General features: G+C 38.7%; 1 pseudogene; it reads left to right on the plus strand.

Annotated features, from left to right (window-relative positions):
• Nucleotides 1-243: 243 nt before the first annotated feature.
• The window catches only part of LOC102862236, a 12915-nt pseudogene continuing 1113 nt past the window's right edge, over nt 244-12045 (plus strand).

Consider the following 12045-nt stretch of genomic DNA (forward strand, 5'->3'; position numbering starts at 1 on the left):
CTTTAAGATTTTACTTGAGTGTGATATAAATGATATTTTTTTTTTATAATTTCCCACAGCCTGTAGGAACACCTTCTATTGGGAATGGGAACAAACATGAATCTCTGGCCCGGCGTGCTGAGGCAGTGCGGCGGCGGGCGCGCGAGGCTGCCGCCCAGCGCCCTGCCCGCGGCCATGCCCGGGCCCTAACCGCCTCCCGCCTGCCGCAGCCTGCAGCCCCGCGCCCGCCCCGCTGCCTCTTCAATGGGCAACCTGCTCGGCGGGGTCAGCTTTCGCGAGCCCACCACCGTGGAGGACTGCGACTCCACCTGGCAGACGGACTCGGAGCCAGAGCCCGAGGAGCCGGGGCCGGTCGGCGGCGAGGGCCCGGGGCAGGAACCCGAGCAGCCCGCGCAGCCCCTGGAGCGCGCCGGCGGGCGGCCCCGCTCCAGCTCCGCGCCGGACGAGGACGCCGAGGCGGCCGGAGCCGAGCAGGTAGGCGCCCCCGCGCTGGCCTGCGGCCGGGGTGCAAGGACATGAGTGAGGAGAAGAGCGAGGGCGAGCGCCCGCGCGCGCAGAGGGCAGGGCGCCGGGTGGCTGCGGGTCTCCGGCCACCCAGACCCCTCCGTCCCGGGGACGAGGCGGCCTGCGGGCACCAGGAGCGCGAGGCTGCCGGCTGCCGGCCTGGGGCCTGGCCGTGGGCTCGACAGGGAAGTCCCTCCGGGAAGAACCCAACTTGAATGTGTTTTCTTTGCCTCTGCGGCGCAGCTGGGGGAAACGAAGGTGGGGTGGGCGGAACCTGTCTAAAAATAGGGCTGTGAAAACCCGTCTGCTGCGTGTTATTGGTAAAAAATTGCCCAGGTGGGGAGGCAGTTGACAAGCATCCAGCCGGCTCCCCGGCCATGGGGGCTACAGCCACGTTTCTTGCCCCAGGAAGGCCTGCCAACCAGAGTTCAGGGCACTCTTCAAAAATCTTCTTTCACCCAGAAGGACTTGTTGATCCAGCTATGCTTAAATCACTTGACCAGTGTAATTTGGAGGAGAGATAGGTAAAGACATAATTAACCCTTTTAACCCCTGGTGGACTGAAAATAATGCCTAAAACTTTAAAAAGGAGGGAATTCTGAAGAAACGCATGATTGTTGTTGATTGCTGTCAAGTGGAGCACGACTCATGGTGACCCTATGAATAAAAGGCCTGAAGCCTTTCTATAACTATCCATATAGAGTTTCCAGAGGCATGTTGTTTAGGAAGTGGATATCACTGATAAAAGTGTTTAAAGTTTGCAGTTCTGCATTACGCCCCCCACTTTTATCAGTAAATGGGCCCAAGTCAAACCTGATTACAAGTTTGCCTCTGCCCACACCTATTACTGTCAAAATACAATCATGCAGCAAATGAGAAGCTCTGTGCCCAGTAAAGCCTGTGATTTCTTTGCTAGTGCCATCTGTTAAGTTTTAATTCTTCAATTGAGCCCTGTGAGGTAGATCACCACTAGGTCTATCTGCTAACCCTAATTCACAGATGGCTCTCCATGGCCATCTCCTTTTAGGTCAGAAGGATTAATTTTTAAAGCCTTAGAGCAGGTTCCATCATAAACTTGCTATTTAAATCAACTGGCAAATTTGAAGGAGCTTGCTGTTTTCAGAAGGCTTGGAGAAAAGGAAACTTAAGCTGATAGAGGAAGAAACAGACACAGATGTGTGTGATAAGTGTCAGGACCTTTGGCCTGTTCAGATCTTGACTAGGTCGTTTCCCCTTGCATCCCTGCTTACTGCTCTTCCCATGTGGCATTGCCAGATGGATCACAGGAAAGCTGTTGGATGTTGTATTTCAGAGTGTCCCCTTTATTTTCCTTTCAGTTAAGTAACTTTCTGTAGATACAGATACCAGATTTTTGATACCAGACAAAACAAATGAAAACAATAACAAAACCCCAATGGAAAAGATGAAAAAAACAAAGACATAGGTTTTGATTTAATTCCACCAACCAGACTCATTGAGTAATTTTATAATGAATGTTCCAGCTAGTTCATTTCAATTCTGTTAAACAGAAGACAATCCCACTTTTCTTTATGGTTTTAATTTGTTATAATTTCAGCGCAGGAGAGGAAGATCCTGGATGAGATGGATTGATAACAGTAACTAGGGCAAAGGGGATAGGTGTGTTGTGGTCACTGGGCCTGGCTGAGGACAGGGCAGGTTTCAGAGCTGTGTACGTAGGGTGGCTATGAGTCGCAGGTGACTTGTCGGCACTTAACAACAACCACCTTTATTTTTATTTGTGTAATCCTATTTGTTTACTTCCTACACGTAACTGTTTGCAACTAGCACTAGAACTACCTTTAAATAGTTCCCAAACTACTTCTTACCAACTCCACTGCTGTCATCCTTGTTCAAGTAGATATTGGACCAAAAATGGGCTACTAACTAAATTGGCAAAGTCTAATGTGGAGAAAGTGTGTTTCAGGTTAAATCAAGGATTCTGTTGAGCATGATATCCTATTAGACATTCTTGGAAATGAGTAGTTAAATATGGCTTTGAATAGAGGCTCAGGCCAGAGTTGAAGTCATCAATGTATGTATCAAAAAAGTTTAAAGTCTTGGGAAAATAAAAAGGCAGTAGGTAATGAGGAATGACCCTCTGCACACTCCTGGTTGAGAAAGTATGAAGAGGCTGAAAGGCTGCATCAAAGGAAGAAAACCAGGAGAGCAGGACAGACTGTTTGAGGAAGGAGGGAGGGATTGGCAGGTCTAAAGCTGCTGGGAGGTGGGCCAGGATGAACACTGAAAAGTGATTAGGTATAATGGAGGTTTGTTTGTGATTTTTTAAGAGTTATTTTGGTAGAATGATAAGGACAAAGTCCTAATTAGGATGTGCTAACAGGAGAAAAAGAGTTGGGAATGTGGAATATCAGCAACTCTTTTGTGATATTTTGTGATGATGAAAAGGAACAGAGATTAAGATTTGTAGTTAAGGGTGGATCTGAGTCAAGGAAGGGCTTTAAATGTGTATTTTAAAGTTACATAGAGCAGGGCATATTTGTGGATACAAGAAAGAGGAGCAGTATGTTCAGTAACAAAATTTTTGCTCAAGCAAGTGAAAGGGACCACAGGATAAAGAGTGAAAAAGGAACAGGAGTGGGAGGAATAGGGACAAATGAATGAAGGTCAGTGGATTTGGAATTTGGGAGACAAAGTTCATATCAAAATAATACTGGGTGATAGGGCATGAACCATTATCTTAATTTTAAAGAAGATAACACTAAGATTCAATTGTTGGGTGCTTTTGCATGGACTCTCTGACTCAGTGATCCTCTAGGACACAGTAGAACCGCTGAAGAGGGTTTTCTCCCAGGCTGTGTAATCTTTTATCAGAGCAGGTCTCCAGGCTTTTTCTCCTGTGGAGAAGGCCATAGAATTATTAAATACCAGAGTCAGGCATTGGTCCAAGTCTCTTAACTCTAAATCGTAGTCTATTGGCATTATATCACGATTTCTTCAGTGATCATTCACTCTAAGTATAGCCTTAGACTCTATGTGCTGTCCTGTCATTGGGTCTTTTTTAACATTTCCAGGCTTTAGCTACCTTGTCTCCACAATGGAGATACTAAAAACTGCCAGCCAGGTGTGCTGTAAGAATCAAATAACATAATCTAAGTGCTTTGTAAATGGAAAAGTGCTTTCTACACAAATGTAAGATGATGATTCATACAGTTGTAGCTCAGCCTAAATAGATGCAGAAACTTGCTAGGCAGAGCTATTTTGGAACATGTAGCAAGAACCAGAATTTAAGCTCTTCTTGCTTATATAATATGACAGAGTAACTAATGTTCCACACCAGAGAGTTTGGTGTTGAAGAAGTGTATCTCTGCACTTGGAGTAATAGTGACGATCACACCACTTCAAAAATGTGTGAAAATTGCTTCGAAGATGCCAGTCTGTCAACACAGATAGAGGCAGAGGATGATGGGAGAAAGATTGGAGGCCAAAGCTCCGAATGAATATTCAACTCTAAACATTCTCTTCTTTCTCTTCATCAGTATCTGTCCCATTTGTCCTTTTGCATAACATGGGACACAAAGCACTTCCACATACATTATGATAGTCCGTATAGTTAAAGAATGTCAGTCAGTGATGTTAACATGTATCTTTATATTTCAGAAACAACTTCATGGTGGTAGGGATTTTGCTTAGAATTTAAAAAAAATTGTAAACTGTAACATATAAATTACTTCAGTTTGAAGTTCCTTTTTAGGAACATTTTACTGCTTTGTGCAAATATTTTAAATTTTCTGACTTATATTACATTGTATTATTACTGAATGAATAGAAATTATTCATACCTCTGTGTACTTCTTATTAAAATGTTGTAAAGGATGAAGTTTGGAAAGCTATTTAATTTTAAAATCCCTTTTTGTTTGATAAATATTACTTCCAAGTGCAGCTAAATACTGCACATTTCATTATTTAAATTTTCTTTTCAGAACTGATTTATTTTCTGAACATTTCTGAGAATTATGTAAATATCCTAAACAAATATTCTTCCTAGAACGACTTGCAAAAACTGTGGTAATGTCTTCTATTAATTTTGTGTTCTATTTCTGATAAATGTTGATCCATCATACTCGGTCCTTAAAAGGAACTTATAACTAATACAGTTTAAGATTTTGTTCTCTTAGAACAAGTATTATTGGTTCAACTCAGGATACAGAATTCCAACAAATATTGCTAATAACCCTTGATAAAGAGGCATTTATTTTTCCCATTTTGGGGTAGTTTAATAGCGTTCAGACTTTATTTAGTGAGGTTAATTCTTTTAATTTTATCTAGCACTTTCTCATTGAAATGACCTTGCTTCCATGTGTTCACTTTATGTTTCAGGGTGGTGATTCTACAGAAGCAACCGCCAAACCAAAGAGAAGTTTTTATGCAGCAAGAGATTTGTACAAATACCGACACCAGTATCCAGTAAGAGTATTGTCTGCTTTTGGTTTCTTTTACATTTTCCTCCTATTTTTTTCTTTTTTATGGTCCATTAAGTGAACATGCAAGAAGGGTCCTTGTGCCTTTTTTATATGTCCATATACTGGAGATTGACTTATTTTTTCCTTTAGCAGAACTTCAAAGATATCCGATATCAAAATGACTTGAGCAATCTTCGTTTTTATAAGAATAAAATTCCATTTAAGCCAGATGGTGAGTAATATGCTACCTTGGTTTAAAAAAAAACAAACAAAAAAACCCCACAAACTTTAAATAGTAACATATACTGTTTAGTCTTTGTTTGGACCATCACCATGGTCAGTGCATTCTTAATGTACTTCTTCATTGACTGGTTTCTTTTGCTGGGTAGACTGCTGTGTTTCCAAAGTCCTAGGCCTTAGAATTGTGAGTTTGGTAAATTCTGGAGGAATGACTGAAGGAATGAACTTGGTAAATCTAAAGGAATGACTGCTGATTAGAAATACCTTTCTGTAGTCTGCGTACCATGGCTATTATCTAAAACATTTGAAGGAACAACTTTGGTGAGTGGAAAATACAGAAGCATAAAACATTAGATTAAGGGACATTAAAGGAGATTACATCTAGCTAGTTCATATTAAAGATGAGGTAATTAGAGTTTGTAATTTACTTGCTGGGTCACTTAATTGGTTCTAGAGTTGAGTTTAGATTCCAGTGTCTCACATGCTAAAAGCATATTGAAAGTAGGTCTCATACTTAGAATTAGGTTTCCTTTCTGTCCTCAGATTCAAGGATTGGGAAGCAAGAGCAGCCTTAGTTAAATATTGCAATGTTTGCAGAACAAACTACACATATCAAATTAATTTGCCTTCTACTTCATTACCTTATGATGATCTTAAGATCTTTCTAAATTCATAGTGAAGGGATATACCTGCTGTGGTAATAAATCTACTCTACTCAATGTCATCAATTCATTCTGATGCATAGTGACCCTCTGTTGGATTTTTGAAGCTGCAAATCACAGCAGGAGATAACTCATCTTTCGTCTGAGGAGTCATTGGTGGATTTGAACTACTAGATATGTCAGTTTTTAGGCTAGCAGTGCTCTTCAGTCTGTGCCACCAGAGCTTCCTCATATGTCTACAAAATTGCCCATTTCTTGAGGACCCTCTCTGGTGTCTCTCTCATACATATTGCAGTGGAATTGGAAATCACTCAGAGCTGACCCTCCATTGCATTTCTGAGGCTGTAAATTACATAAGAGGAGTGTACCTATCTTTCTTCTGAAGAGCTCCTGGAGACTTTGGCCTTGAAGTTAGCACCACAACTCCGTAAGGACTGCTGCGCCACATAACCACATACTCATTGCTGTAGAGTAGAAAGCAACCCATAGCTCATTTTCCAGTGAGCTTTCAGGGCTGTAAATCACACATAAGGAGATGCCCATCTTTTCTCTCATAGAGCAGCTAGTAGTTCTGAACTGCTTGTCTTTGGGTTGGCAACACAACTCCTTACCCATTAGGCTATTTCTTCCAGGTAAAACCAGCAAAGCCAGTTGCCTGAGGGCCCTTATCTGTAGCTTTTATTAGCTAATGACCCTGGTTCTTCTGTTCTTTCCTTTCAGTGGCTTTGACTCATATCCAGTTGCAATGTGAATGAGGGGTTAAGTTCATGGATTTAAAAGTTTTGAAAGTAAAACAAAAAAATTTTAAAAAAAAGTTTTGAAAGTGACAGGATCTAGCTTCTTTGGTGAACTGGAAGAAGGCAGTTTAAAAGTTGGGTGGAGTGTTAGGAGGAGGAAATCCTAACATTGTGTTCTGAAAATGCCCCAGTTGAGAATAATGATTTAAGATGATTGCTGAAATGGCCTGATTGGCTTGTCTTTAATTAATGTTCCCATGTTCCAAAAGTTTTGCTCTTATTTAAAGAGAAGTTTCTGGATTAAAAGAAACTGCAGAATGATGGGAAACATGCTGCTTTATTTGCTAATGGAAATAATGTGGATTAAATAATCATTTTTTTAAAAAAGACATGGGTAAGAAAATCTTTTCAGAAATACAATGATGAATTGTTTATTTGACTAGGATTTAAATTTTATAAAATGTATCTAAAGGAATACTTTGAAATATTAAAAAAATTAAGCTGAAATGTACCAGTGTTTTGGAAAATTGTTAATTTGGTGTTTATAAATGGAATTTATTTTGAGGTGATAATTTAAAATAGCAAGTCAAGCCACATGTTAGATCCTTTGTAATCTTACAAAATTTATTTTGAAATCTTAAATGATTGGAGAGGATAAGAAGCGTTAATTAAGATTACAAAAAATACTGTCTTACCTATTATTTAATATATCACATTAACTGTCAGATACCTCTCCCTATTGCATTTACAAACATAGAAATAAGCAGAGGCATGCAATGGCATCTTTTACTTATTAAGTAGAAGTCTTTGGAAAGAAAAGAAGTGAAGAACTATAGGGAAAAGAGTTCCAGTGTGTTGGTAAAGCCAGTATGTTTCAAAAGGGAATCATTAGATTGTGTAAACAGTTAATATATTTGGCTGTGAAACAAAAGTTAGAGATTTGAATACAACCAGAGGGGCCTTTGGATTTTGGTCATTTAATTCTAAAAATCAACCTTTGAAAAGCCAACATAGTTCTGATAGATACAGTCTGATAGACATGGTATTGCTATGAGTTGAAAGTGTGGCAACTGATAATGATGTAACTCAAAACCAACTTCTTATCAAACCTTATGAAAGTAAAACTCTGCTAAAAATTGATAACCTCTGGTAATGCTGATGTGTATTTTTCAATAACTTTAACTACATAGCCATGTAGTCGATTTGAAGATCTGGACAGATGTGATATTGTTATGTGCCATCAAGTCGCCTGCAGTGACCCTATGTACAACAGCTCTGTAATCTGCTCTATCCTGTACCAATCTTATTGTCTTTGACACACCTACGCCCATTACCCCAGTCACTGAGTCAATCCCATCTCATCAATGGTCTTCCTCTTTTGTGCTGTCCCTCCACCCTCCCAAGCATATTGCCCCTCTCCATGGACTGATGATCCCTCTTTGCAACATACCCAGAGTATGTCAGATGGAGCTTCAGAATCCTTGCCTCTAAGGAGCAGCCTGGTTTCACACTCTCCAGGACGAACCAGTTTGTTCTCCAGGAAGTCCATGATCTATTCAATACTCTTCTCCAGCACCACAGCTCAAAGACATCAATTATTCTGTCATCACTAGTCCAGCTAGATGCACAGATGTAGGAGAGGAATTTTATTATAATGTGTCATACAGAGAAACAGTGGTGTGGTGGAAAGGACATAAAGTGGAGGCAGAAAGACCTGTATTCTTCACCTGGATTTACTCTTTATTAGTGTGTGACTTTGATCAAATCACAGGGAGCTCTGGTGGCCTGGTCAGTAGGTTGTGCGACTGTTAATTCAAAGGCAGAGCTGCTCTGGTGGTGCCAATCCACCATCATTTCTGAGGGAGAGCTGCAAGCAGTGTCCTTCCGTGTGATTCCAGCCTCCAAAAACCTGCTAAAGGATCGGTTATGATTTTATTCTAACTCAGTAGCAACGAACTGTTTGTTGTTGATCAAATCACATTTTTCTCATTAGTAAAATGGAGATAATAACACTGGTTTGAGGAGTAAGCTGGATGGTCTACATTATGTATAATGTGGACCTTTGTGTAGTAGGCATTCAAAAACTGTTCATTTACCTTTTTTTTCCCCTTCTGTCCCTTTTCCTTTCCTTGAGAAAAAATTTAATTTTGATTCTGTTTAGTATTTAAAGAACTCAGCTTTATAGGCTGTACAGTCTCTTTTGCATCACCTCTGTATTCTACTGTTGTAGCATGAAGACAGCGGTAGACAATGAACTAATGAGTATGTGTGGCTATGTTCCAGTAAAACTTTATTTACAAAAACACAGAATGACCATAGTTTGCCAAATTCTTCTCTAGAGTAACACTATTAAATAGGACTTTTTGCAACTGGAAATAACCTTGAGACTGTGTTAGGAGCCCTGCACTCAGCTTTGACTCATAGCAACCCCATGCCATACAGCAGTGAAAACCCTGCTTGATCCTGTACCTTCCCCACTGTCTCCACTGTGCATAAACCCATCACTTCCGTTACTATGTCAATCCATCTCGTTGAGGGTTTTCCTTACTTTTGCTGACCCCCCATTTCTCTGAGCATTATGCCCTTAGTTTCTTTTAAATTAGACTTACTAAATAACTGAATGTATGACTTGGGATATTCATTTTTTCAAATAATTATTCTTCTGTGTTGTTAAGTGAAAAAAGAAATTAATACAAAACCTAAGTGACTCACACCTTAAGATGCTTTCAAAATGTTTTATCTCTTCTGATACATTTTCCAATTAATGTTCCTTAGGTGTTTACATTGAAGAAGTTCTGAATAAATGGAAAGGAGATTATGAAAAGCTGGAGCACAATCATACGTACATTCAGTGGTCAGTTACGTATTATCTGTTCTGAACTAAAGCCTACATAATCACACGTGTTTGCCAGATAACACTAATATAGAACATTTCCTTTTTTAAATCAATAGGCTTTTCCCTCTGAGAGAACAAGGCTTGAATTTTTATGCTAAAGAACTGACTACATATGAAATTGAGGTAAGGCAAACTTACCTCTTTTTGTGTGTGAAGGAAAAATAAAAATATTGCCACTTTACTCTCCTATTAGCTACTAAATCAGTTCAGCAGACATTTTTCCCCCCTTTTCCCATTATTAGGAATTTAAAAAAACAAAAGAAGCAATTAGAAGATTCCTCTTGGCCTATAAAATGATGTTAGAGTTTTTTGGAATAAAATTGATAGACAAAACTGGAAATGTGGCCCGGGCCACGAACTGGCAGGAACGGTTTCAGCATCTGAATGAGTAAGTAAAGTCCTGCTGGTACTTTGAGATTATGTTCTTTTTTTCCCCATGCTTGCTTACGATTCTCTATAGAACTCTCTGCAATTCTCTATAGGAACAAATAGAATAGCATATAGACTTACATGCTATTTTAAATATATCTCCCCCCTCCATATTATGCTTGGAAACCAAACAATGATAATAAAAAAATTTCAGTTAGAAGTAGAAATATTCACCTGCACAGTGATTTTTTTTTCTGAAATCTCATTGTCCATAGCCAAGGGTAGCTAGCCTCCTTCCCTTTTTATATCACTACTATCTTTGCATTTATGGTTACTGCTTGTATCTAATTTTTCCATATACTCTCTAATATCTTACAAGATATTGTAAGCTTTTTGGGGCAAAATGTGTTTTTTACATCCTTAATAGTGCTTTCTTAGATTAAACATATGAATTAAACCTCTGATGCATAAAAAGAATTTTATAAGGCTATGCTGTTTACTTTACTAAAATGGAAGGAAAATTGAAAGTGTCTTTGCTATTTAGTTCAAAAACAAAAGCTCGTTTTTGGTTAATAAATGCCAAGACTTGTGATAAAATGCTTAACACTGTTTACTTTGCATTTGATTTCCTTTGTTCTTTTGGTTAGGTATTTATAACTTTCATTATACTAACAGCCAAAGTCTATTTTTCTTAATATTTTCTTTTCATATAAACTGTTTTTTCTTTTTAATTATAGGGTGACTTATAAATGCTGGACTCTAAAACAACAGTTTTAAGGACTCTTTAGCACATTATAATTAGCTGAACTGGGCAACTGCTAAGAGAAAAATATAAAACTAACCTAAGAAATTTCTCTTTACCCAAAACAACTCCAAGTTCTATACAGCAGTAAACTTTGGATTATTTTGCTTGTTGGACTGTCAAAAACTTTTGTCTTGTCTTGAAAAATGAGTATTAATATTAATATTTAAGTCTTCCTTTTACTTTACCAGTTATAATCAGTACGATTAAAAGGGTAGCTTGTGCTAAAACAACTGAGGCTATGGGCATAAAGCTTTATGATCCTGACTAGAAGACCCATTAACTCATAACTCAAGTTAACTTTGATTTATATAGAGCTCTTAAAGCTGAAGTATAGATCTCTCTGCTTAAGCAATGCAGAAAGATAAAGTTTCTGAGCACTTTTGTCAGACTGTCAAAAAAAAAAGCTGCACCCAAGTAGCTTATTGACATTAACAATGGCAAAAGTTAAAGCAAATATTTGGAGAGTATCTGACAGTATCTTTTATGGACTCAGAACTGTCATTTTAGAGAACCAATTTGGTTTATTTGCTTAGACTAGCAAATAATAACAATAATAAAGGTTTGTTGAGAGAGTAAGTGATAAAAAATATTGCCAGCTTAAAACATCCTTAGGGTTTTCATATTAGCTCTCTGATTTATAGCTATAAACAGCATACATAATGAAGGCTTCTTTTAAAAGGTTGGCTCACTTGGGCCTGAAATAACAACCTCATCTCAGTCCTCTGCCCCACGTAGTTGAATCCCTTTCTGTCTGCTACCATTGTCTCTGGTTTTGCCTGGCCATGGGTATTGCATACTTTTGCCAGCAATAGATTAGCTGTTGACTGCCTTAGAATCTGCCAGAAAACAAGTTCCTTTCTGGTTTAGTTGCCAACAAATGGTATTTATTGACTAGACCTGAACAAATTAGAAAGGGTTATATGGAAACTAATATTCCATTTTCTTTCTTCAGTTGGGCTCTTTTCTGATTTATTTGTAAATGTCATAACTTATTTGTGTTTTAATATGTATTGCATCTTGAGTTTTTCCACACTAGGCAGGAACTCAATATATTTCCAGTATCCCAGGAGAGGAGAAATATTGAATCAAAGTGAAATGAAATAATCCTCAGTGAACCAGGGACTATGACTAAAAGACATGGAATATTTTCGAACTTGAGACTGCATTTTTATAGATCAGCCATATGATGTATTTCCAACTTTATTATAATCAATTTGGATTACTGACCTGTATTTTACACCCTGGAGTCCTTTCTTTTATCTTTTGTCTCCTTGGTTTCTGTCTTCATGAGCTCTCTTTCCATCCCTCCCAGTCTTCTTGACAACTTCAGCCCCATTTTCCGCTCTTCCCTCTGTCCGAAAGCCTACCCTTCTTCTTTTTTTTTTTTTTT

The sequence above is a fragment of the Elephantulus edwardii genome, unplaced genomic scaffold, assembly GCF_000299155.1.
Source record: "Elephantulus edwardii isolate Elephantulus edwardi_28Jun2011 unplaced genomic scaffold, EleEdw1.0 scaffold00255, whole genome shotgun sequence".
Classification (NCBI taxonomy): Eukaryota; Metazoa; Chordata; class Mammalia; order Macroscelidea; family Macroscelididae; genus Elephantulus; species Elephantulus edwardii.